The sequence below is a fragment of the Camelus dromedarius genome, chromosome 29 (genome assembly GCF_036321535.1).
Source record: "Camelus dromedarius isolate mCamDro1 chromosome 29, mCamDro1.pat, whole genome shotgun sequence".
In the NCBI taxonomy this organism is placed as follows: Eukaryota; Metazoa; Chordata; class Mammalia; order Artiodactyla; family Camelidae; genus Camelus; species Camelus dromedarius.
The window spans coordinates 24,023,379-24,046,328 of record NC_087464.1 but is presented as its reverse complement, the minus strand read 5'-3'; the positions used below and the strand labels follow the sequence as shown (position 1 = coordinate 24,046,328).

Below are 22,950 nucleotides of genomic sequence, written 5' to 3'. Positions count from 1 at the left end.
CCCTGCTGCTGGGGCAGAAACTGGGGCCCTGAGCGGGGTAAGATGCCGCGGTTGCTGATCGCCCCGCCCCCCGCACCCCAGCAGGCCGGTGTCCATGGAGGCACTCTTTGCAGGGGGTAAGCATTTGTCACCAAGGCCCCGATGCCTGCCCTCCGGGGTCTTGGCCTCTGCCTGGGGACGTCCTGACAGTTTCTTGTTTATTTAACAAACCTTTACACTGAGCTCACTGGGTGCCCAGCAGAGTTACGAGCCCTTGATGTGTGTTAACTTTTTATGTGTAATAACAATATTATTATTAAGTTTAATCCTTCTAAAAACAGCATCCCCATTTTACAGATGAGGGAACTGACAGTTCAGGACTTGCCCAAGGTCACCTGGCTGGCAAGCAGGAGGGCCACTTTCTGCCAGCAGGGACGTCATCGACGAGGTGACTCTGGGCTCCGTGGTGGAGTCGTGGCGGGTACCTGGAACGTCTTCCCGCACAGTTGAAGCTAGGGTGGCAGAGGCATTCCTGGCGGGACTTGGAAGCCTGTGCGTGGGCACAGTGGAAGCACCAGCGCCATCCTACAGATGCCCATCACTGATGCCACATCTCAGGCCACAGCAGGCATTTCCCTGGAGAGAGGACAGTGAGAACTTGGAACAGGAGAGCTCTTTATTATTCAGAATAACCACACTATTTAATTTACTATTAATAATAGCTCTTGAGTCAACCTTCTCTTGAAGAGAAGTGAGAACTGGAACGCTGGCCCTGTCTTCCCTCCTCCCCTCCTCCCGGCCTCCCCCACTCCTCCCGCCCTCCCCGCCTCCCTTCCTCAGAATACTGTGGGCTGTCACGAATGATTGAGCTGTTTGGGGGACTTGAGTGGGAGAAATGGAGGCCCAGCTCACGTAAGGAGCCCAGTTCCCCCTCCTCCCTGCACAGCCTAGCTCTGCTGTTCCTCTGTGGGCCCCTGGAGGCCACCCCAACCCCAGCTCTGGAGGGAGAGTATGGCTTTTGTCCCCTTGGGCTGAACCAGAGGGCAGAGGCCAGGGTGCTGCATTCCAGCCAGAGCAGAAGCCAGAAGCGCGGCTGGGCTCAGCAATCCTTGCCCTCCCTGTCCTGAGGGCAGGAGTGAGCGTATGGGGGCTGAAGGCCTTACCCTTTGGGGCCCCATCCTCAGCCTGCTTTGTCCACTGGGGGGCGCAGTGTAGGACAGAGCACATCCAGAGAAGAAGAGAGCCAGGGAGGAGACCTGAACCTGTGCCAGGGGCGTATTTGGCTTGGAGTTCAGAACACTCGGGGAACCTGAGAACTGCCTTCAAAGAAACGGAGGGGTTCGGTTTCACATCCACAAGTCTTCACCGGGGGCCTTCTCCGCCAGGTGCTGAGCACATGTGACCCAGTCTCTGTGGTGCTCCCAGAGTGGCAGAGGTGATGGACAGGAACATAATGAACTCCGCTGCAAGGCAGAGCCACCAGGTGTGGATGGAAGTCACAGGAGGTGAAGACTTGCCTGGATCAGAGCGCGATAGGTTTCCTGGTTCCCAGAGGCGACGGTGCACAGACTCTGCTAGAGTTGAGTTTGGCCTTTGGGTGTTTATTCAGGTTGGCACCCGGGCTCCTGGGTGTCCATTGCCCTTGACTCTGCTTCCCATATTTGGGCCCCTATCTGGTCTCGTGCGTGTCAGGTGGCTCACTGGGGCTGACCTCCCAGAAAGCGGAGGCCTTTCTCTCCCTTTCTTCTAACTGCCAGGCTGCCCAGAGCTGTCCCCAGCGGGTGTGGGATGAAGGTCTCAGGGCTGCACCCCCGCCCCCATCCCGGGGAGATAGCCACTGGCCCCCCTCTCCTCTCCTGTCCACCTGTACACCTGGGTTGAGTCCTAAACATCCTTAGGTGTCTAAAGAGTGCTTCAAAACAAACCCTGCTGTGGGGTGGTTTCAGACCAGTTGAAGAGACAACGGGCTCTGTTAATCTGCTAGAGCCAGGTGACACATCCCTGCACGCACACACACTCCCAAACACGCACACTCACCCCCACGCGGGCTCCCATTGGGAGGGCCCCACTCTTTATTCAGGGAATGGTCTTGGGTGTCTGAATGGATGCTTGAAGGCTCCGTCTTTGCAATTAACACGCTACTGCAGTATTATTAGCCTCTGATAGGCAGGTCTGCCTTTGCCAGAGACTATAAATATGTGGGGCCAATGACTCAGCAAATCTGTTGCTATTTTTCTTGCGGGTCCGTGTGGATCTGTGTCTGTGTACACCATGGCCCCATCTCCCAGCAGCTCCCATGGCTTGTATCCATGGAAACGCAGTCCTCCCAACTACAGTACTCTGGCTGACAAACGCCGGGAGTCTCCCCAGCCCCCGACCCACCTTGGAGGGAGAGCGTGCCCCCCAGGGGCTCCCACTGAGCAGGAGGGTGGCATTGATGGAGGAGGTACCACTTTCTCAGTTGCTTTGAAAGATGAGGCAAGGCCCTGCTGGCCTTGTGCTCAAGGCCTTGTCACCTTTTCAAGGCGTGTGGCCTGGTGGGGGGGCTCCTTACTGAGGCCTGGGGCCTCATGGATGTGAGGTTGGCAGGGCGGATCCTGAGAGCTGTGGGCAGTGTGGCAGGGGAGGCAGGGAGGGGCTGCTGCCCTTGGCAGTGGGGAGCCCTGGCATACGAGGGAGGGGGACTGGGCACTGGGGTGAGGGGCAGCAGTGATGAGAGTTGGGGGGAGATCAAATTTGGTGTAAAGCCTGGTGCCTTGTCTTCTGACCTTGACTCTGGCAAAAGCAGCTGTGGGACAGAGGAGAGACCACGGGCTTTGGCATTCCTCCCTCCCCCTTCCCCACCCCCTTTCCTTCCACAAAGATTTACATTTGCCTGCTGGGTGCTAGGCCCTGTGCTGGGCATGGGGATGCAGAGGTGAGTCAGAACCAGACTTTCTCCTCGAGGGCTCACAGTCTCGGGGGAGAGGACAGGTTCAACACCAAGTCAGCGAGCTCAGGGGTCCCGAGTGTCGGGACGGAGCAGCGGGGCGCAGGAGGGTGGGCAGAGCTGCCCCCGGGGCCGGGAGAGCCCTCCTCGGGGAGCTTCCAGCGGGGTGAGGCAGGGAGGGGAGGTGCTGGCAGGAGGCAAAGGGGACATTCAACCAGATGCGCAGAGAGACTCACACCCCGGGCTTTAACTCTGGCCCCTATTAGTGGCGTCCTCTTGAGAAAGTGACCTAAGCTTTCTGGCCTATAAGATGGGAAACCACAACACCTGCCTCACTGCGCTGGATGAGAGTTAAATAAAGCTCTGGCCCCGGTCCAGCGAACACTGATTGTACTATGTACAGAGCAGTCTGCGGGCCAGTTACTCTCTTCCCTGCAGGGTCTGTCTCCTCACGCCAGTGAGGGGGCTGGGCCAGGTGATGGCCAGAGCTCAGCAGCTCCGACTTTCCCTGAACTCAGGTTCCCATTTTCCAAATAGGTAGAAGAAGGTTCCACCAGGTCTCAGAAGTGAAAGAATGGGTCATGGCATTATTCAAAGGACAGCAACAGATACTAAGCTCAGCTTGCTTCTCCCCCTGCGTAGGGAAAGCAGGACCAGGCTGATGTCGCAGCTGGGGAGCTGAAATGCTGGAGCACCCTCTCTGCCGTTCCACAGTGACGTCACACTGGCCCCGTGAGGTAACTGCTAACATGACCCCCTTTTCACGGAGGAGGAAACGGCGGCTCAGAGAGTTTAGGGACTGGCCCAAGGCCCCCACACGCAGGTGGCAGAGCTGGGATATCAGTCCAGGCCAGCGTCACGCCAGGGCCCCAGCTCTAGGCTGCCCTGCACCCCGCCCTCTGGAACTCGGGTGAACCTTCTCAAATCCCCCGGGAAGCAGAGAAGCTATAAATAGCACGTGGGATGGGGACGTGAAAAGAGCACGTGGCAGAACAACACGCGCAGGACGGTCGCCGTTGCGTGGAAGACCACCTCGAAGTGCCGCGTGCGGACGTGCAGCGATGCCTGTGCGAGTGAGCGCACGGACGCGGGGCTGCAAGGAGCTCTCTGCGCTGCCCGAAGCGCTCATCTCCGGGTGGGGGATGTGGGCGGGGGGAGGCGCAGGGGCATGTTCCCTTACCAGTCAATGTATTTCTGAATTGTTCTGTTTTTATTGCAATGAGACTGTATCCATGTGTCGCTTGTGCAATAAAAACATTGTACAGCGGTGGGATGCTTCTGCCCCGGGGGACCCACCTCCCCACGCCAGGAACCGTGCTGTGTGAGGGCTGGGGCAGGGGCGACCTGAAGCGGACAGTCTGACAGCCCAGGTGAGCCGGATCATGGGAACTTTTCAAACTGATATGGCAGCCCGGAGACTCCACGTGTTTCTTCTGTCTTTCAACAACTCAGAGAGCAGCCCCTCTGCCCATTTTATAGATGGGGACCCTGAAGTTCAGAGTCAGCTTAGCTCAAGGTCAGAGATCTCCACTGCTGTGGCTCAGATGCTTAGCACACCTGCCTGATCAGCAAGGCTCAGAGAATCATGAGCTGTATCTTCAGACAGGCCTGCTTAGGCTTGACACAGTCCGTCCCAGATTCTCTGAGCCTCAGCTTTCCTATCTGTAAAAGGGGGTTGATACACCTACCTTGAAGAGGTTTTTTAGGGTTGTTGAGATCAGGCTTGCTAAGTGGCTGTTGCCGGACAAGCTCACTTCCCCAGCCCTCTTCTCTCTCTTTGCTGAAGGGATGCTGTTCTGGTCTCAGCCTGGTGCGGACAGGACCCAGGCATTGGCCTGAATCCTGGCTTGGCCGCATAGAAGCAGTTGCCATACACGGGGCACAGGCTCGGTGCCAGGATCGTGCCAAGGGCTATGCATACAACTCCTCTAATGTTGATCCTGCTCCCTGCCTCTGAGACAGGCGCTACTTCACAGATGTGGGAATTGAGGTTTCAAGGTCATGCTGGCCTCATAAACTGACTTAGAAAGAATTCCTCTTTTTCTATTATTTGGAAGATTTTCTGTAATAAGGTTTATTTCTTTTTCTTAGATATTAGGTAAAATTCACTGGGAAAACCACCTGGGCCTAGAATCTTCTCTGTGAGAAGAATTTTTGATTATAAATGCAATGTCTTTAGGAGTTTTAGAAGCGCTCCTATTTTCTATTTTTTCTCATGTTAGTTTTAGAAAATTTCCTCCTTCTTCTTAAGAAGGTAATAACAGTTCCCACTGGGCAGGGTTGCTGGGCAGAGTGACTGAGTCACTTTCTCCCAGTGCGGAGTAACTGAGCGGCACGCCCACTCTAAGCCTGGACCACTTTAGGTCTCTTGACATTGCCCTTGGGCAGCCTCCCTCCATCAGAGCCTAAGAGGGCTAGGACGGGAACCAGTGCCTCCCCACTGGGTGTGGGGCCTGGGCTCCTCTGAAATGCCAGAGAGACTTGGGTTAGGGCAGGGCAGTTGGCCCATGAGGCTGGAGGGGCTGTCCAAGGCTTCAGGCCACCCGGGGAGCCAGGGGAAGCAGAGCATGCAGGGCCTCCACTCACCTGAAGTGCTGAGAGACTGACGGTACTCAGGTACTTGGGTAATGCTTCTGAAGGGAGAGAAAGGGAACGAGGGAATGCGGGGGTTGGGCGTGTGGGCGGCACAGAGGAAACATTTCTCAGTCCAGAGGAGGAGGAGAAGTAAGATTTTTAGGGGCTTCCCTCTCCACTAAGCCTTCTGGGCCAGATGGTTACAACCACAGGGGATGCCCCTGCTTCTGCTCCTCCCTGATCCCCAGCTCCCAAATCTGAGTCCTGGAGGATGGGATTATAATTGCAGGCCCTGCAGAGAACCCCATGACCACCCCTCCAGCCCCAGCGCCTCGGCAGTGCGGGGCCCGCATCGTACAGCCCTTGACCCTTTGCCCTTGACTCTCCCTCCTCACTGAACAGCAGCGCTGAGTGGGGGTGGGGCAGAATGCCCAGAATGAGAATCTGTTTTGCTATCTTGGCTCCAGTCTTACATTCCCTTCCTGCTCTGTGAAGCTGTTAAGAAGCTGGGCTTGTGGCTGGAAGTACCCATCCCCGAGTCCAGCCTTCTGGGGACTGTTCCCAGGGATCCCTCATGCAAGGATGTTCTAGGCCCTGTGACAGCTTGGCACAGCAGAGCTGCTGCGTGTGGCATCGGGATCATGAGGGAAGCCCAATAAACCCTGAACAAAGGAATAACCCAAAGAATGATGGCTCCCTGGATGCCTGGAACACCCACTATATGTACCAGAATAGAAAGGGAAAAAGACAGCTGGTCTGGTGAGGGAGGCCAACATACACCTGAGCATCATATCTTTGGGTGATAAATGCAGTGCTGAGAGTGGCCAGGGTATTGTGGGGGCAGAAAGGAAAATGTCTAACCCATCATAAGGGTGCAGTAAAGGGGGTCACTGGGGAGGTGGCATGGGCTGAGTTTTGAAGGATAAATAAGAGTTAGCCAGGAGGTTGGTAGAGCTGGGAGAGAGTGCAGGGAACAGGAAATGCACGTGCAGTTACACCGGGGACTGAGAGACCACGTGGTCCCTGATCCAGTCTATTAGTGGAGTTACTGACACTCAACACTCAGCCTTGTTTCCAGGTCAGTTCCTGATCCAGGAGGGTCCTGGCCTCACAGTGCACTGGAAGCTCAGGGTCCCGGCCTCCCCAGCAAATACTGAGGTCAAAGGAAAGAGCTCTCTTTCTACCTGGGCTCAGCACTGCTAAATTGGAGAAGGCTGGTATAACCACTAAGGATACGTACGGCTGTAGGTAAGACGAAGCCTAGTAGGGTGCTAGCACATCAGGGGGAGGAGGACATCTGTTCCACACAGCAAGAAGCTCAGGGGTGCAAAGTCCAGGGCCAGTATGAAAGCTCCACTAGGCTGCCCAGGCCCCAGGCTCCTTCCATCACCCCCTCCACCATCCTTATTGTCAAAGCCTTCTTTTTATTGCTTGTTGCCTCATAATAGCAAGATGGCTGTAGCCACGCCGGACCTCTGTCCACATCCCAGGCAGAAAGAAGATGGAAAGGCTCTGGGTGTGCCAGCTCTGTCTCTTTTAACAAGAGCACGCGGGAGCCCTACTCAGTGCTTCTCTTGCATCTCATTGGCCAGAGGCGGGTCACATGGCCACCTCTAGGCCAATCACGGGAAGGTGGCTGGGGAGAAAGGGTTGTGGAGGGGCTTGGGTCAACCGACCAGTGGTGTATGCTACCAGTGTGCATTCATGGCAGCACACACAGCCCTCAGCACCCCCAGACGTGGGAGCCAGCCAGTCCGGAAATGCCCCCCTGGAACAGTCATCCAACCAACATTAACGGTGCCCTGAATTGATTAGCCATCGGCTCTGGAGGCCAGTGGGGAAATGAGCTTCAACCCAAGCCTGGCAGAAAGGAGAGCAAGGGGCCAAAGCGAGCCTGGCCCTGAGGAAGGGGCATCCTGGACTGGGGTGCTGCCCATTGGACATCAGTGGGTCCTGAGCCTGCTAACACTTTTTATTGACTTTGGAGAGGAGTTTAAATAAGGCTGGCCTCAAAATCCCACTTCATCTGTCCAATCACGAAGTGGCTTCCTTTGGAGGCTGGAGAAGGTGTGCAGACAAGCAGGGTAGAGGAGGCACCCGGGTATTGGATGTGGCATGAGTGGGGACACTGCTCTTCCCGCAGTGTCAGCCAGCCCCCTACCCAGTGTCAGAGAGCCCAGGCCACCTCCCCCTCTAAGAGCTCCTCTTCCTGCTGTTGGCATTGGACATCCTTACCCCTCTGAGCCCTGAGCCCAGGAAGCTACTTCTGACGTTAGGACCTTTGGGTCCTTTCTAGCTTCCCCATGGCTCCCCTACCCGACCTCAGAGGGAGAGCAGAGATCTACTCTAGGTCTGGCAAGAAATGCCCAGGGCTGGGCATCAGAAGGCCTGTGTGACCTTGGGCAAGTCAGTCAACCTCTCTGGGCCTTTAGTGACACCTGGTGGCAGCATCTGCTTGAAACCAGAGTGCTTGGGTAGAAAAAACCCAAATTTCCCTCCCACCACTCCCTTCCACCATGCCCTGGCCTGCTGGTCATATGATTTAGCCACACTAAAGGGAACAGACTTCCCAGAGAAGCAATCACAGTTCAGTCCTCCCGTCTGGAGTCGTAGGTCTCAGGGCTCGGTCCTGTGTGGTACTTTCATCAGCTCTGGGACAAGAACATGGGACCTGGGTTAATCACATGAAGTCAGAAAATCTCCCCATTTTCCAGAAAGAAAAAGTGAGTCCATGGCCGAGTGAGGCCTTGCCTGAGTTACCAGCCTCAGTCTCCCATTCTCGTTCTCTTCTCTGATGGGTGTAGAGTCTCACTCAGCCCAGAAGTAGCCAGGAAGAATTCCCTGCCTGTGTGTGTGTGTGTGTGTGTGTGTGTGTGTGTGTGACCACACGCCTAGAGAACTTCCTCCTGGGGTTTCTGTAATAAGCCAGGTGTGCGGCAGGGGCACTAGTGTCCAGCCTTTGATATGAGGCCTCAGCCTAGCTGGTCATCAGGCTCAGGGTCCTTGGCTTCTTGTCCCACCTCATAAGACCAACACCCTCTGCTCTGTTCTCCCACCATCCACACCTGCTCCTGCCCAGAGATCTGCTGGTTAGAAGGGATCTAATAAAATCACTCCTAGAGGCAGCTGCTCATGACTAATAAGGCTGCCCAGAGGGGACTGACAGGTTGAGAAGGGCCTTCTAGGCCCAGAGCCAAGCGCTAATGGTGGAATTTCAAACCAGGTCTCTGGTCCAAAACATTTTCTCGTCCAGCCTGCCAGTGTGACCCACTGGCACTAGAAGGCATTTTGGGGCAGGAGAGAAAAGCTGTCCTGAGCTCTCCCCAGCCCCCACCCTGAGTCACCTGGGGACTGTAAGGGTTGGGTAACTGGTAGACGGGGCTTGGGGACTTGCCTGGGGGCCTGCAATGGCCCAGCTCCATATCATCAAGATTAAGGGTAACCGAGGAGCTGCTCTGGGCAAGATATTTACTACTTGAAAGCTGGAGGTTGGCCTGAAACCCTCCCATTGAATGTGCTCATCCCTGAGATGGTAGGGATCATATCCGGGACCTCCTCTGGCTGAGAGAAACCTGTGGCAACCCAGAGCAGGTCTGTTCTGACACAAACTTTATGCCACTTAATTCTCTCCAGCTCCATGAGGTGGACACCATCATTATCCCAGTTCACAGGCCGGGAAACTGAGGCTCAGAGTGGTTGTACCACGTCAAGGGGCAGGGGAGCTCGGTGCCGGACGTCCTAGCACGGGCCTCTACCCTCTCCCGGGCCCGAGTCCCCATGCTGGGCTCCAGGAACCCCCTCCCCTGTTGAAGCAGAGCCAGGAATGAGGGCTTTGGAGGTCAGGGTCAGATAGGCTCCTGGCACTGATACACACTGGCCCCTTCTCTCTACCCAACGACACTGTTTCTAAGACCTGTTCTTTTTTTTTTTTTAATTGAAGTACAGTCAGTTACAATGTGTCAATCTCTGGTGCACAGCAGTGTCCCAGTCATGCATATACACACATACCTTTGTTTTCATATTTTTTTCTGTTAAAGGTTATTACAAGATACTGAACATAGTTCCCTGTGTGCAATACAAAAGAAACTTTTTAAAATCTATTTTTATATATAGTGGTTAACATTTGTAAAGCTCAAACTCCCAAATTTATCCCTCCCTCCCCCGTCCCCGGTAACCACAGGACTGTTCACTGTGCCTGCGGGTCTGGTGCCTGTTCTTGTGACTTTTCTGCTCCTGAACACTTGCTGGTTCCCTGCTGGCTGTGGCTCTGGCTGTCACCCTCCCCTCCACCCACCCTCCCCACATCACTAGGCTCAGCCTGACGGACCAGCCACCGTCTCAGCACCACCAGTGCTGCTGCCCTCCCCTCCACCTCACCTTGGCAGTCCTGCCGTCCTCCCATCCTTCTAAGGCCATTCCTCTGGGAAGACTTCCTTTCTGCACTCTGTAACTGGGGCAAGTTAATCTCTCCAAGCTTCAGATTGTACCTCTGGAAAAAAAAATGAGGGAACAGGATCTGCTTCAAAAAGGGTACGGTGTGGCTTTCACTAAATGAAATAACGCCTCTCCAGAGCCTAGCACAGTGTCCGGCACACGCCGAGGGCTCAAGCAGAGGGAGCCACGCCAGCCTCTTAGCCACCCTCGTCCAGTCCACGGGAATCTGTGGTTCCCCTTTCCGAGTCCTGTCCCACACTGAGTTAGAAGAGTGCCTTGGGCCCTCCCCCTCCTCCTGGGCGCTCCATGGCTGGGTGCTGAACCCCAGGGTGCAGCACAACGCAGCTCTCCCCCTCGGCCATCAGAGCCCCCTGGAGAGCGGGGCTTTCCGCCACTGCCCGGGGCGGCGCTCACGGTGGGGGGGGGGGTGTTTCAAACCAGTCTCTCGGATGTGCGTGCGTGTGCGGGTGTGCGTGTGCGTGTGTGTGTGTGTGTGTGTGACGGGGTGGGGGCAGGGCTCCTCCCCGCTCCCCAGGCCTGGCGAGAGCGCTCATTATCTCCCTTCCATGTGAGCTAGGCCTTGGGGTGAAGCCAGCCCTCTGCCTTTGATGGGAGGAAGACTTAATTACCTTCTCAGGCAGAGAATAATGAGGAGCAGATGAAAAGGCCGGCAAGGCTGTTCCTCCTCAGTCCCCCCCACCTGGGCCCCAGCCCCCAGCCTGTCCCTACCCCCACCTTCAGTCTCTTTGGGCTCAAGGGAAGACCTGGTACCCTGGTCTGCAGTGGGACCTGGGCAGCATGGCCCTCATGGGGTGCACAGACCGCAGGGACTCCCTGGTGCCTGGAACCCCTCACCAGCACTTCCTGTGGGGTCACAACGAGTGCTCCGACCCAGTGTGGAAGGAGTGGTCAGGATCTCCTAGGTCCGGGGACCCTTTGGATGAGGAAGTGACAAAGGCAGACATGAGGGCTTCTGGTTCGTAGGACGGAATCCTGATGGAACATGAAGCAAGGGACGGGTTTCTCAGAGGGGAGTCTGGGGGGCAGGTCATGGGCCTGCCCCCAAGGGGTCTGGTGGCCCCAGCCTCCATTGCGCCCTTGGCTCTAGGTGGCAGGGAGGAGGGGGAGGGGAGGGGAAAAGAAAGAAGAGAAGGTATCAAGGGTGTCGGGGCAAGAACGACAGGAGAGAGGGAGAGGGAGTCGGGCATCCTTGCAGGGCAGACCCAGCACCCTGGATTCCTTCCTGTGGGTGACCCTGGACTCTGTGCCTCGAGCTGGGCACCCTCCTCCTCTGCCCTTCCTTTTGGGCATGTCACCGAGCTCAGCCCAAGGGAGAGACCCTAACTGTGGGCCCGGAGCTCCCGTGCTGCACACAAGACTGGAGGGTGTCGATGAACTGGATGCCAGCCAGTCCTGCTGACAGCAGGCACCTCCAGAGCAGGGCGGGTGGAGAGGGGCCTTGGGAGAACTTCTGCCTGGAGTCATGCCTCCCCTGTCCTGGTGCCTGAACCCCCAGCCCTTCGTGCTGCTCCTTTCCAGAGAGGCAGTCGGAGGACTGGGGGGCTGCTGGTACAGCGGTCTGTTCTGTCCCTGAGCAGTTTTATGATCCTAGGCAAGTCGCTTTACTCGTTGAGCCTCAGTGGAATCGTCTGTAAAATGGGGATTGTAACACAGGGCGGTTAGGAGGGTTAAAAAAGATAATGTATGTAAACTGGTTAACATAATGCCTGGCAAGGAGTAAACGCTCACGACTGTTGGCTATTATTACGGTTACTATGATTAATCCCATTGGGCAGTGTTTTTCAACTTAAAAAAAAATTCCAGGCTCCCTTGTGATAAGCGTACAAACCTCAGACTCCTCTTGTTAATGGTACAGGATTGAAAACGTCAAAGAAATAAAAGGTCGAGGCCAAAAACAAATCAAAAGCACTTATTATAAGGAACGTGGTTTCTCAGACTAAAAGGCTTCCCACACACAACTGAGGCCCACTCCGGGGGTGGGGGAGGGGAGAACAGCTTGCGCTGGGTCTGCGGGGCCCTGGGGCCCGCCGGGGAGAGGCCGGCAAGCGCCTCGGAGGGGAGGGCGGCGGCGGGCAGGGGGCGGGGCGCCTGGAGCCTGGGGCGGCTCCCTCCGGCGGCACCTCTCTCCCCTCGCCCACCCGCAGTGGCCTCTGGATCCCAGCCCAGCCTCCCAGCTCGGATAGCGAGGGCTTTGTGGGAACAGAGGGAACTCTTTAGAATGCAAATATCTTTGAACCCTCCAATCCCAGCCGGCGCCCCATTCTCATGCTAATATGGGAGAATTTGGAAATAGCTTGAAGGGGAAATTGTCGACAGTAGGAAACCCACTCCAAGCCTGGGCCCTGGGGGACAGAGGCAGGGACTCTAGGGTCCTTTCCAGCCTAGCCTCCTAGCACCCAGCTCTAGGGTCCAGCCCCGCACCCAGCAAGTCCCCTGGCAGCTGGGTAGGTTCTACAGCTCAGGGTCCATGAGTGGGACAATTGCCCCCTCCCAATCCTATGCAAGTGAATAATAATTCATTCAAGGATAATGCCTGCCTTTGCCCCACTCCTCCTTTGCCCAAGGTGCTTAGGGGCCTCTCCGTTCTCCCCTGTAACCCTCACCTGCAGCCCATGGAAATGAGATCTCAGAAAGTGGCACTTTGGCCCTGACCTCGCACCTGTGGTGCCAGGATCCACATCCAGGTGTGTGTACCCGGGACTCTTTTGCCTCCCCACTCGGTTCATGGGGCTGGTGGCCTTGGAGACCTGGTGAGCCAGAGGGTGGCATCAGGGAGGCCTGATAGGTGTTGGGGGTGAGGGTAGGCACAGGCTAAGATCCAGGCTCTGGGAAATGCAGACTTAGGCAGGACCCAGGTTCCGAAAGGGATCCAGAGACAGTGGCTCAGGTCTAAGAGGGAGCCTCCTCCAGCGCTGAATCTGAGTTTCCGGCCCAGGCCGTGCTGGGGTGGAGGGGCAGAGAGAGCTGGGCAGACATTCTCAAAGGGGTTGACATGGAGTTTAGAAAGATGATTTGCTGACTATGGGGTGTGCTGTGGACAGGCCCTAGACCTAGACAATCCTTGCCTACTTCTCAGTTTGATGACCTCTTACTTGTCCTTCAAGGCCCAATTCCAGATACCACCTCCCCAGTGAAGCCCTCCCTGACTCCTCCAGGCTAACTCCCTCCTCTGTGCTCCCACTTTCCCAAACCTCTGTGGCGTCACTTAGGTTTGGTTCTGCCTCCTCCCCTTATCTAAGTCCGTGAGGGAAAGCTTTGTGCCCGATTCATCTCCGTGACTCCAGCACCCAGCACAGGGCCTGGTACTCAGTATGCCTCCAGAAATGTTTGTAGAATGAATGAATGAGTGAGTGCATGAGGTGATTCTGATTGAGGAAGGCTGTCAGCTCCGCTCTTGCAGGGCCTCCAACCAAAGGAAAACACTTAAATCTAAGCAGGATGCCACTGCCTAGCACAGCCCATCCCTCTGTGCCCAGCACATCTTCTCTGCTCACTTCTGGTTTCAGCCACAGCTGCAGGGCACGGTTCTGGGTAAGCTCCGGCTCACTCCACGCTGGCTGTGTCCCCGCTAGAGGACACCCCGAGATGGTTCACTTTCTACCTCAGAGCCTTGTGCAATGTCAGGAAGACTGCTTGGCCCGTGAACAAATGCAGCTGCAAGTACAGGGGAGCTGACATCCCCAGACAACTCTCAGCCAGTGGGGGCGGGAGCCAGCAGTTCTGGACATGGTCTGAGCACGTCTCAGAGGTCAAGGCAGAGGGAGCCCCCTCCATCGCAGGGACCTTGAGGACAAGCCTAATGTCAGCTGTTCCTCTTGCCCTGCTGCCTCTCCTGCTCTCCAACTTCCTGCCTCCAAGTTCTGGTTTTAGATTCTGTTTTGGAGAAAACCCTTTGAAGACTGTGAGCTACACTGTAGAAATGTCTTAACTATGGACTCCCTGTCTCACTGGGCTCTGACCCTGATTCCTGGGGCTTCCTGTCCAACAAAAACCCCGTCTCAGCTTCCAAGGGTTCTCTGCGGTATGTGTGAAGCTCCGCAGAGGAGAGTTATTCAGGGAATTATTTCCTGAAATTAAACACCACGGTCCCCGAGGGAGGGAGTGAACAGGGCCTGGTGATGCTCGGGCGAGGTGGGGAGAGGGAAGTTGCTGGGGATTTGATGGGAAAGCCATTTTGCCTAATTGTATTGTGCACATTAAACCAACAAGTACAAGAGCAAAGGCGGGGAGCAGGGGGAGACAGTGGAAAAATGGCTGGAACGAGCTGGCAGGGAGCTGGGGGCGGGTGTCTAAGGATTCAGTGGGAATAAGGGATTGGGGGTTAGGGGTCCCTTGGCCAGGCAAGGACACCCCACCCCACCTCTTGCCAACAAGGCCATAGAGAAGGTGGTAGGCAGAGGGCAGGGACTGGATTCTGCTGAACTGACCATCTTCCAAGGCCAGACGTTGTACCAGGTGCTTTGCTGGACCCACTCACTCACAGGCTGCTTCACATGCACCACCAGAAGTGGTAGCCCTTGCAGCAAATCTGGGAGGTGGGCGCCTCTGCTGTCCTAATTTCCCACAAGGGAGCTGTACAGAGAAGCAAGCGACTTGCCCAGGGCCACAGCGGAGTTTAACAACCCCGCCGGCCAACAGTGGGGGGTGAGCTGCTCTCTGTGGGGAGGGCCAGAGGGGAAATGAAGCTGGACCCCCCGCCCCCGCCCAGTGATGGGGAGGAAGTCTTTTGGAGGGTCTGTGATGTGGACGCAGACCTTATCCACACAGCAAGCCAGCCACCCGGTGATGAACATGTTAGTTTCCTCATTCATTCCACCGCTTATGCCAATAGCTGGGCGTTGTGAAGAACACGGACTTGTGAAGGGAGAAGCCCTGGGCCTTTGGCATTTGTGGGATGAGGGTGGAGCGCTCTAGGAGGGTCAGAGGCATCAGAAAGCTTCCTACAGAAGTGGGGCGGGGCTTTGAATGGGTCCTTTCCTTCTCTGGACCCAAGAAGCCTCATCCAGAAAACAGGAAGTGGTATTCCTGCCTGCTCGTCCTTCTAGGAGCTGCTGGAGGACCCGGGAGCGTCTGCGCGTGTGCTGGAGAGGGACTAGGGTTCTGTTTGGAAGGCTCAGGCCAGCTAGAAGCCTGGGAAATGCACTTGGCTTAGCCTGGAGACGTAAAGGCCACTCCCTGTGGGGAGACCAGGAGGGTACCTCTCTCTGCGAGACCTGCCCGGTGCTCCTGGGGAGGGCTCCTGGGACCCTCCTCTCCCAGACTGACTAGGCTAAGCTCCCAGCTGGCAGGGCTCGTGAGTCAGTTGGACAGACAGAGCACTTTCTCCCCGTTTGTGCCCCTGCTTTGCCAGCCACCGCCATCCCCAAAGCCTCAAACTCTGGGCAGCTCTTCCCCAACCTGGTCATCCTTCCTGTCAGCTGCCTGCCTGGTGGGTCTCCCAGGGCCTGTCTTCCAAGATCCAGAGCTTGATGGCTGGAAGAGCCAATCTGGTCCTGAGCCCCCAGCCAAACTCCCAGCATCCCTGCAGCATCTCACACGGCAAGAACGTCCCACACCCTTCCCGAGGAGGCTGTGATCTGCCTGTAGCTCCCAGGGGCCCATCTGCAATGAGCTGCTCAACAAATATGGGCCATTATTCTGAATGTGGGCATCCAGCAGGGCTCAGAGGGTGACCAGGTTTGGGGGGCGGTCTGTTCACTGTGTGACCATGTTTAGAGTTTGGCCCGGGACTGCTGTCGGGAAGCTGATTCCAGGACTTGACCCTCCTTAGAGCAATGTTCTAGGGTCCCTGGGATGGCCTGCTGGGAGCAGTGTCAGGGGAAGGGGCTGTGGAGTCAGGTGGGCTGTGCCCTGGCCTCTAAACCTTGAGTTGCTCACCTGTAAATGAGGCTAAGGACATGTATAAATGAGATGCAAAGCCACTGGCTTTGAGCCTGGCATACGTGACTGTCTGGAAATGCTAGCTTCTGTCACACACACTTCTACACACATACACATCCACACCATTGTACCGGACTATCAAAAAGTGGGGCTCACCACTCTACAGCTGGCCCCTTCCTGATTCAGAACAGGGTCAGAAAGTCAAAGGACCAGCCCATGTGCTCATCCCTGGCCGAAAGAGCCATTGAGTCCTGGAGAACTTAGCTGGAGGCAGGCAGGCTTGGGGTAGGGAAGGTTTAGGGGCAGGAGTCAAACTCCTTTGACAACGGACCTCGACTTTTCTCTGAGGCCTCGGGAACTCCGCTTGGCTGCAGCCTGTGCTCTCTGGGGACAGAGCAGCCCTGCAGTCCTGGCCCTTTCAGCACCAGATCTGGGCTGGGGACCCAGGCTTCTGGGTGGCAGCTTGCTGGGTTCCCTCCCATGTGTCCTCTCCCACTTGCTGCCTGGGTTCCACAGCTTTTTCTCTCTTTCCCAGCAGCCCCCTGGCCCACTTCTCTGCTCCTTCATCACAGGACTCCAGGATTCTTTCATTCTTTTTGGCTTCCTCTTTACCCTCTTCTCCTCCATTTGGATGAGAGGACAGAATTCCAACCACCAGCCAGCCCTCGTTGCCCCATCCATATCTGCTCTCCATTTTCCAAGAGGGAAAAAGGAGAACAAATGGGCTGAAATCCAGCGGGGACAATGGGGACGGCACAGATGGGTTGGCAAGGCGGAGCTACGAGAGGAGGAGCGAGCTGGGGCAGGGGCTTCTCTGGGACCTGGGCCACTGATCCTGGGTGTCATAGAGGCTGTCTTGTCAGAACCAAAGGATACACTAAGTAATCCCAGATCCCTTCTTCCTGCCCCCAGGACCCCAGTTCTATCAAAAAAGCATCATGGTCTCCCAGCAAGACCACTGGAAACAATCCCAGCCCTGCATCTTCCAGGCTGAGTAGCCTGAAGCAAGTTACTTAACCTCTCTGTGCTCCAGTTTCCTTATCTGTAAATATGGGTTGCCGTGAGGACTAAGTGAGCACTGCGCACCGATCTAGAAACTGGCAAGTTCCGTATAATTGATAACTATTATTATTTGCACTTTGGTAGACCCCAAACGTTTGACAGCTCGCTCCTATAAGAAATTTAAGGACACCTCCGTATATATAGACATTAATTCATTTGTAGATTATATGTATGCATTTCTGTGCCAATGTATTCTGTATGTTATAAAACAGATACAAAATGGTAATTTTAAAAGGATATGATTAAAAAATAGAAGTTCTATCGCTTTCTTCCCACACCCATTGGGTTTTTGTGCCCCCACCGGGGGCAGGAACAATACTTTGGGGACCACTTCACGTCCTAGCAGGCTACGTATTGTAGTGATTTGGGCAGCAGCTCCTTCAGAAAAGCTTCTGCCAGGGCTGATTTGAGAGGAGATGCTCCGGGGCCCCCACGTGGGAGCCAGGGAGTGCTAACGCGGGCCATTAAATCATTTGCCATAATCCATTTGGAACAGCATCCGTGTCTAACATGGGGCATGATGACTGCTCCACAAATAGAAAGGTGGCCAGGGAGGCCGTTGGTGGGACATATTCCAAGGGCATGGGGTAGGCACAGGCAGACTCACCCTTTGCTACTCAGTGTCTTCTTGCTACAGTTAGGCCGCCAGGCTCTGTGCCTGCCCGTGCAATGGATCAGTCTGGCCCTTCCCTACCCAAATGCAAGGCCTTCTCCTGCCTCTGAATCAGTCCCTCCTCTTCCAGGAAGCCCTCCTTGATGGCCCTTCTCTCTTTAATCACCCCCTGGAATGAGTCCTCATAAGTCTGAATCTTCCTCCCTCCGTCCCTCTCTTTTTCTTTCCTTCCCTTTCATCTGCTAACAGCTACGCACCAGCCTGGCTCTGTTCTGCATATGCCATGCAAAATAAACCTGTTGTTTTTGCTCTCCCAGCATCAGTTCCCCTCTTCTCCGGAAACCATAACCATCTTCTTTTCATGCAACTTCCCTTCATTTCACTCTATGAGGTCAGGGTGGGGTTGACCTCACCCCCATGGTTCTAAGAATGAGCACATCACCCAGGCCTAACCAGTCAGAGTCACAAACGGTGGTCACATGATCCATCCTGGGCCAATGAGATCCTGCTCTGGGACTTTTGGTGGAACCCTTGCGAGAAAGGTGCCCTCCATTGCTAAGTTGATAGAATGTAAACTGGGAACTGCTGGGGACTGTTTGCCACCACAAGGGGAGGTGACACAGAGAACAGCGTATGGACTCCTGATGACCTCAGCTGATTCAACCATACCTGAAACTTATTCCTGCATATGAGCCAGTAAATTCCTTTCTTCATGCTTAGACTATTTTGAGGGTTTTTTTTTTTTTAAATCAAATGTACCTGACAGTTTTGTTCAAAACACTCACTACCTCCCGTGATTACTGTAATATTTTCCCAGCCAGTCTCCCTGCTCCTGCCCTCGGCCTCCCCAGCCTGCTCCCCACACTGCAGCACGCTCAGCACTCTGCATCCTCCCTGTGGCCTGTAAGGCCTTTGGTGACCTGCCTCCCTTTACCAAACTGACTGCTTCTCCTATTCCTCTTCTCTTCCCTCATTCTGTTCCTGCCACACTGGCCTCCTTGCTGCTTCTCAACAAATGCTGGGCACACCCCCACCTCTGGGCCTTTGCATGTGCTGTTTCTTCTGCTTATTATAGCCCGTAGGCCTAGATGATCCTGAAGGCTTACTCCATGACGGCTTTTCCATCTCATCTCAATGGCACAGTTCCCGACCAGCCAGCAGCAAATACCAACCTCCCTGGCCCCCATCCCTCCGTATTTCCTTGGCCTGCTTTATTTGTCTATAGCACTTGTGTTTAATTGCTCAGTTGTTTACTGTCTGCCCCTGCCAGCTGGATGGTAACCTCCATAAGGGCAGGCCTTTGTTTATTCACTGAGGCATCCCCAGGCCTAGAACTGAGCCTGAGATACAGCAGGTGCTCAGTAAACACCGGATGAATGAGTGTGCTTCCACTACTGTCCCATGAGCCTGAGCCCTGTCTCTCCCTAGCCCAGACCCCCAGGAGAGGGGCTGAGGGCTCCTCCTCCATCTCTCTTACTGGTCGACCCATCAGGTTACGGCTGCTCCCCTTCCATCCTGCATTCTCCTTCAAAACCCCTATCACATTTGTAATGACTTGTATTGGGGGGGGTGGGAGGAGGATGAGGTAGGGAGTATCTTAAGTGCTCAAAACAAGTTTGTTAATGAGATTCCAAACAGCACTGGTCAAGGCGGTCCTTTCCATGGTATCCAAGTCAGTTTTGAAAGAGCAGGCAGTGAGTTTGCTCCCTAATGACCAGCCTCGCTATGGACATCCTCAGAAGAAACCTCTTTCCTAATTAAAACAGCAGGGTGATTGCAGGCTCTGGGCAGCATCCTGCACCTCTCCTGGCAGGAACTAGAGGCAGGAAAAGGTGTTTCATTGGAAAAGAGCTGAGGAAGAGGGGCAGCCATGGAGCCTGCCACCTCCTAGAAGAGTAATTTGGAGGCCTACAATTAGGATGCAAAATGAAACAGCAAATACAAGAATGAGATAATTAAGCAAGTCCCTGACCTGTCCCCATCTCAGGACCCAGGCCTCACCTGGCCAGTCCTCCTACTGTCTCCTGCATAGCCATAAACTCCAGTTAAGTGGCAGCTTGGCCGAGCACCTACTCAGGTTACCTTTGGCCTCCCAGTCTCTATGGGCAGGGAGGTGGTGGCTGAGGGGTGGACCTGGGACTGTGTGGAGTCCCTCTCCTTCTTGAAAGAGATAACATCTTGGCCCACAGCAGCTACACTCAAGGTCTTGGGGCTGCTGGATATGGTATGGCTCACTTATTGCATTCCAAATACTCATTCTTTCCCTTTTTTCTTAGTAATAGAACCTCAGTTTTATTCCAGGTAGCAAGATGCTCAGCTGAAAGACTACATTTCTCAGACTCCCTTGCAGCCAGAGGTCACCAATGATATATAAGCAGTTGTAGTGTGGGCTTTTGGAAATATTCTTTCAGAGGAAGACAGACAGATGACACATGCCCCTTTATACTAGCCTCCTGATTTCTGCTGTTTGTGTGGAATGTGGATTTGATGGTTGGAGCTCAAGTAGCCACTGTGGACCCTCAAGGATGAATGCTGTATGCTAAGGATAGAACAAGACGGAAGGAACCCAGATCCTTGATCATCATGGAGCTGCCACACCACCTTGGACTGCTTAAATCCAGGCTTCTCTTTAGAGAGAATAAACCTTTAATTTACTGAAGCCACTGTTTCTGTTACTAGCACCTGAACACAAATCCTAACTAATACACTGGCCCCTCTGGAGAATATGGTAAAAGATGGGGCCCCCCTCCACAGGCACGTACATGTGCAAGCAGGCATGGACACGTATGTGTACACACGCACTCTCTCGCACAGTTTCAGTGGGGGAGAAGCAGTCATAGACATTCTCTAAGTAAGGAGCTCAACCATCTCCTTGGTCCACCACCCCAGGTTTCAGTCACTGCGGCTCACTATGTCTGGGCCCCTGGGTTGCACACCCATGGCCTGGCATCTGCAATCTGCTTCACTGACAGCCTTTTGCTTCTAGTGCTGTTAGATCAAATTTCTGCATCGTGGAAGAGAAGAGAACCCAGAACTCGCCCTTCTCAAGTCCTAGGGGAAGACAGACTCTCACAGCCTGGCTTCCTAACAGCACAGACGGGATAAAGTCTGGGGCCATGGAGGGCCGCAGCCAGGAGGTGCTCTGGATCTCAGGAGACGGCGGCCTGTAGGAATCCGAGGGGGGTTTCTGGAGGAAGAGGGAACCCTGGCCCTGAAAGGGCCAGCTGAGGGTAGCAGGCCTTGAGAAAGAGAGATGCAGAGGGGACAGAGGTGACCTGAAGACAGCGGCTAAGAGAATACTTAATGCTAAGGGAACCTTGACCTCTGGGTCCACAGGGAACTGGCAGGAGGAACGCCCTCATCTGAAGGTACAGACAGCATAGTCAGACCCAGCCCCGCTGGGAGACCAAGGAATGTGAATTCAGCATCTCCGCCTGAGAACACCAGGGAGAACCTCACCCTAGGGTCTGGCCAGTGGGACCCGGGGCCAGAAAGCACGTGGGCCATTTCACGTCTCCATACTTCTCACCCTGCACCTGCTGCCTCTCTGTGGGGCTCTCAGGAAGCTGACCTACCAATTCCTTGCCCTCAAGCTGAGGACTTGAGGAAGCAACCATGAACTCAGGACACCCCGACCTTTACCTGCAGGCCTGGCTCTGCCACCTGTCCCTTTACGTGCGTTTCTTCCACTCCTCTCTTCTCTCATCCACAGACCCCATGCTCTGTGCTCTCAAAGAACTCAGGGACCGTGGCCTTCCAAGCCGACTGGCTGATGTCATTCCATTCAGCCTCCAGGAGAAATCTGCTCCCGCGCAACTTAGGCTGGCTCGGAGTCCCCTGCTCCCTCGGCTAACTGCTCTGAAATGCCCTCCTCCGCTCACCTGCCCTTCCCTCCTTCACACCCGGCCCCCAGCCAGGTGACGGAGGTCAGAGAGACATAAACAACCCACGGTTTCCAATTAATTTTTAATTGCAACTTGAAATTCTTAATTGCAGCTGAAATGCTATCACTGGTGGAAGCATGATGGTGGGGATGGGAGTGGGGGTGACCCAATTATTGATGGTCGGCCCCTGCTGGACCGGGCACTGAGCCAGCAGAGGAGGGGGCCGGAGGGCAGCCTGAGCCTGGCTGGGTGCTCCCGCCAATTATCCGAGGATGCCGCGGCAGAGCCGCTCAGCCTCGGGCCCCAGGCCTGCCCCCTCGGTGGCCAGGGCCCTGCACTTCGGCCTGCCTGTGGGCAGGGTGAGCTGAGAAGTCCCATTTGTCAGTCTCTCATTGCGGCTGTAGAGGGTCCTGGCAGGACAGTGCGGCAGACTCCATCTGGCCAGTTAGAGCCTTCTATCGGAACAGGCCCCAGAGCGGGAGCTTTCTGGGGTGGAAGGCCTTTGGGGGGCCCTCACAGGAGACTAGGGTGGTTTCCAGGGAGGCGCAGGCCCAGGAGGCGCAGGCGACTAGTCAGGGAGCGGGGAGGGTGGACACAGAGCAGCGTGGAAGAGGGCTGACCAACTGTCCCACTTTGTCTGAAACGGAGGGGCTTCCCGGGTTTTAGCACTTGCCAAGCGAAAACCAGGAAAGCCTCAGGCAACCGGTGAAGAGTTGGTCACCCTAGTTGGAAGCAATTAGCGCCTTTGACTCCGGGAGTTTTGGGGAGTGAGATTCCCTGGGGGTCCCTCTGAGTGGCTGGACCTCCTAACTATCGGAGGGAGGGGCAGCCCCTTCTCCCACGCTGGCCCCTTGACCTCCAGGGACCAACACTGTGACCCGCAGGGGCTGTTGGCGCCAGCTGTATCCTTGGCTAGACTCGCTGGTTCATGCTGCCCAGCCGCCTATACTTCATCCACTCGGAGGGTGAGACAGACAGGAGCTCTGGGCCCCCTGCTCCAGCTCGACGTTTGATCTGGAGTAAGGCATTTGCCTGATCGGAGCCTCAGTTTCCCCATCTGCCTTCCCCCTTGCCCAGGAGTAGCCTGGACCAGGTAGGGGTATGGTTGGGCCGAGGAGCTCCAGGCCAGGAGCGGGTCAGGGCTGGACAGCGTGGGCCTCTGCAGCCTGTCCTGCAGGAGGAGCTAGAGTGCCGGAGAGATTGCCCAGCTTGTGATGGGGGGAGAGGGGGGCGTCCAGGGAAGGGCCCAGGCTTCCAGGTCTGCCTGCATCTCTGCTTGCCTGCCCCCCCACCAAGGGCTGCATGTGCAAACTCTTCAGCAAAGGCAGCTGGTCCTCTGCAGGAGCTATTACCTGAGACCTGACAGCTAATGACAACAGAAAGCCTGCAAGTTGGCTTCCATCCCTGGGCTTGCCTGGAAGCCTGCTTGGGGCTGCCAGGCAGGGGTAGGGGCTGGGTGGGGTGGGAGCAGAGACCAGCTGCAGTGGGCCGAAGAAGGGCTGGGCTAGGGGTCGCAGCTGGGGCAGGGGCAGGGGCTAGAGCGGTGGGAGCACTGGGGAGGATGGACTTTTTTA

At 55.5% G+C, this 22,950-nt stretch overlaps 1 long non-coding RNA gene across 7 annotated transcripts in view; it reads right to left on the bottom strand.

Moving 5' to 3' along the window:
* Positions 1-8,006: 8,006 nt before the first annotated feature.
* LOC135319576 (uncharacterized) overlaps positions 8,007-22,950 on the bottom strand; it is a 115,001-nt gene continuing 100,057 nt past the window's right edge. For 6 of the 7 annotated variants that reach the window (XR_010378320.1, XR_010378323.1, XR_010378324.1 and 3 more), the window contains one exon: positions 21,490-22,098. This is a non-coding gene — a long non-coding RNA (uncharacterized LOC135319576). Of the gene's footprint in view, positions 8,134-9,859; positions 9,972-21,489; positions 22,099-22,950 lie in introns of those variants that run through there. The other variant, XR_010378322.1, reaches the window with a different exon arrangement.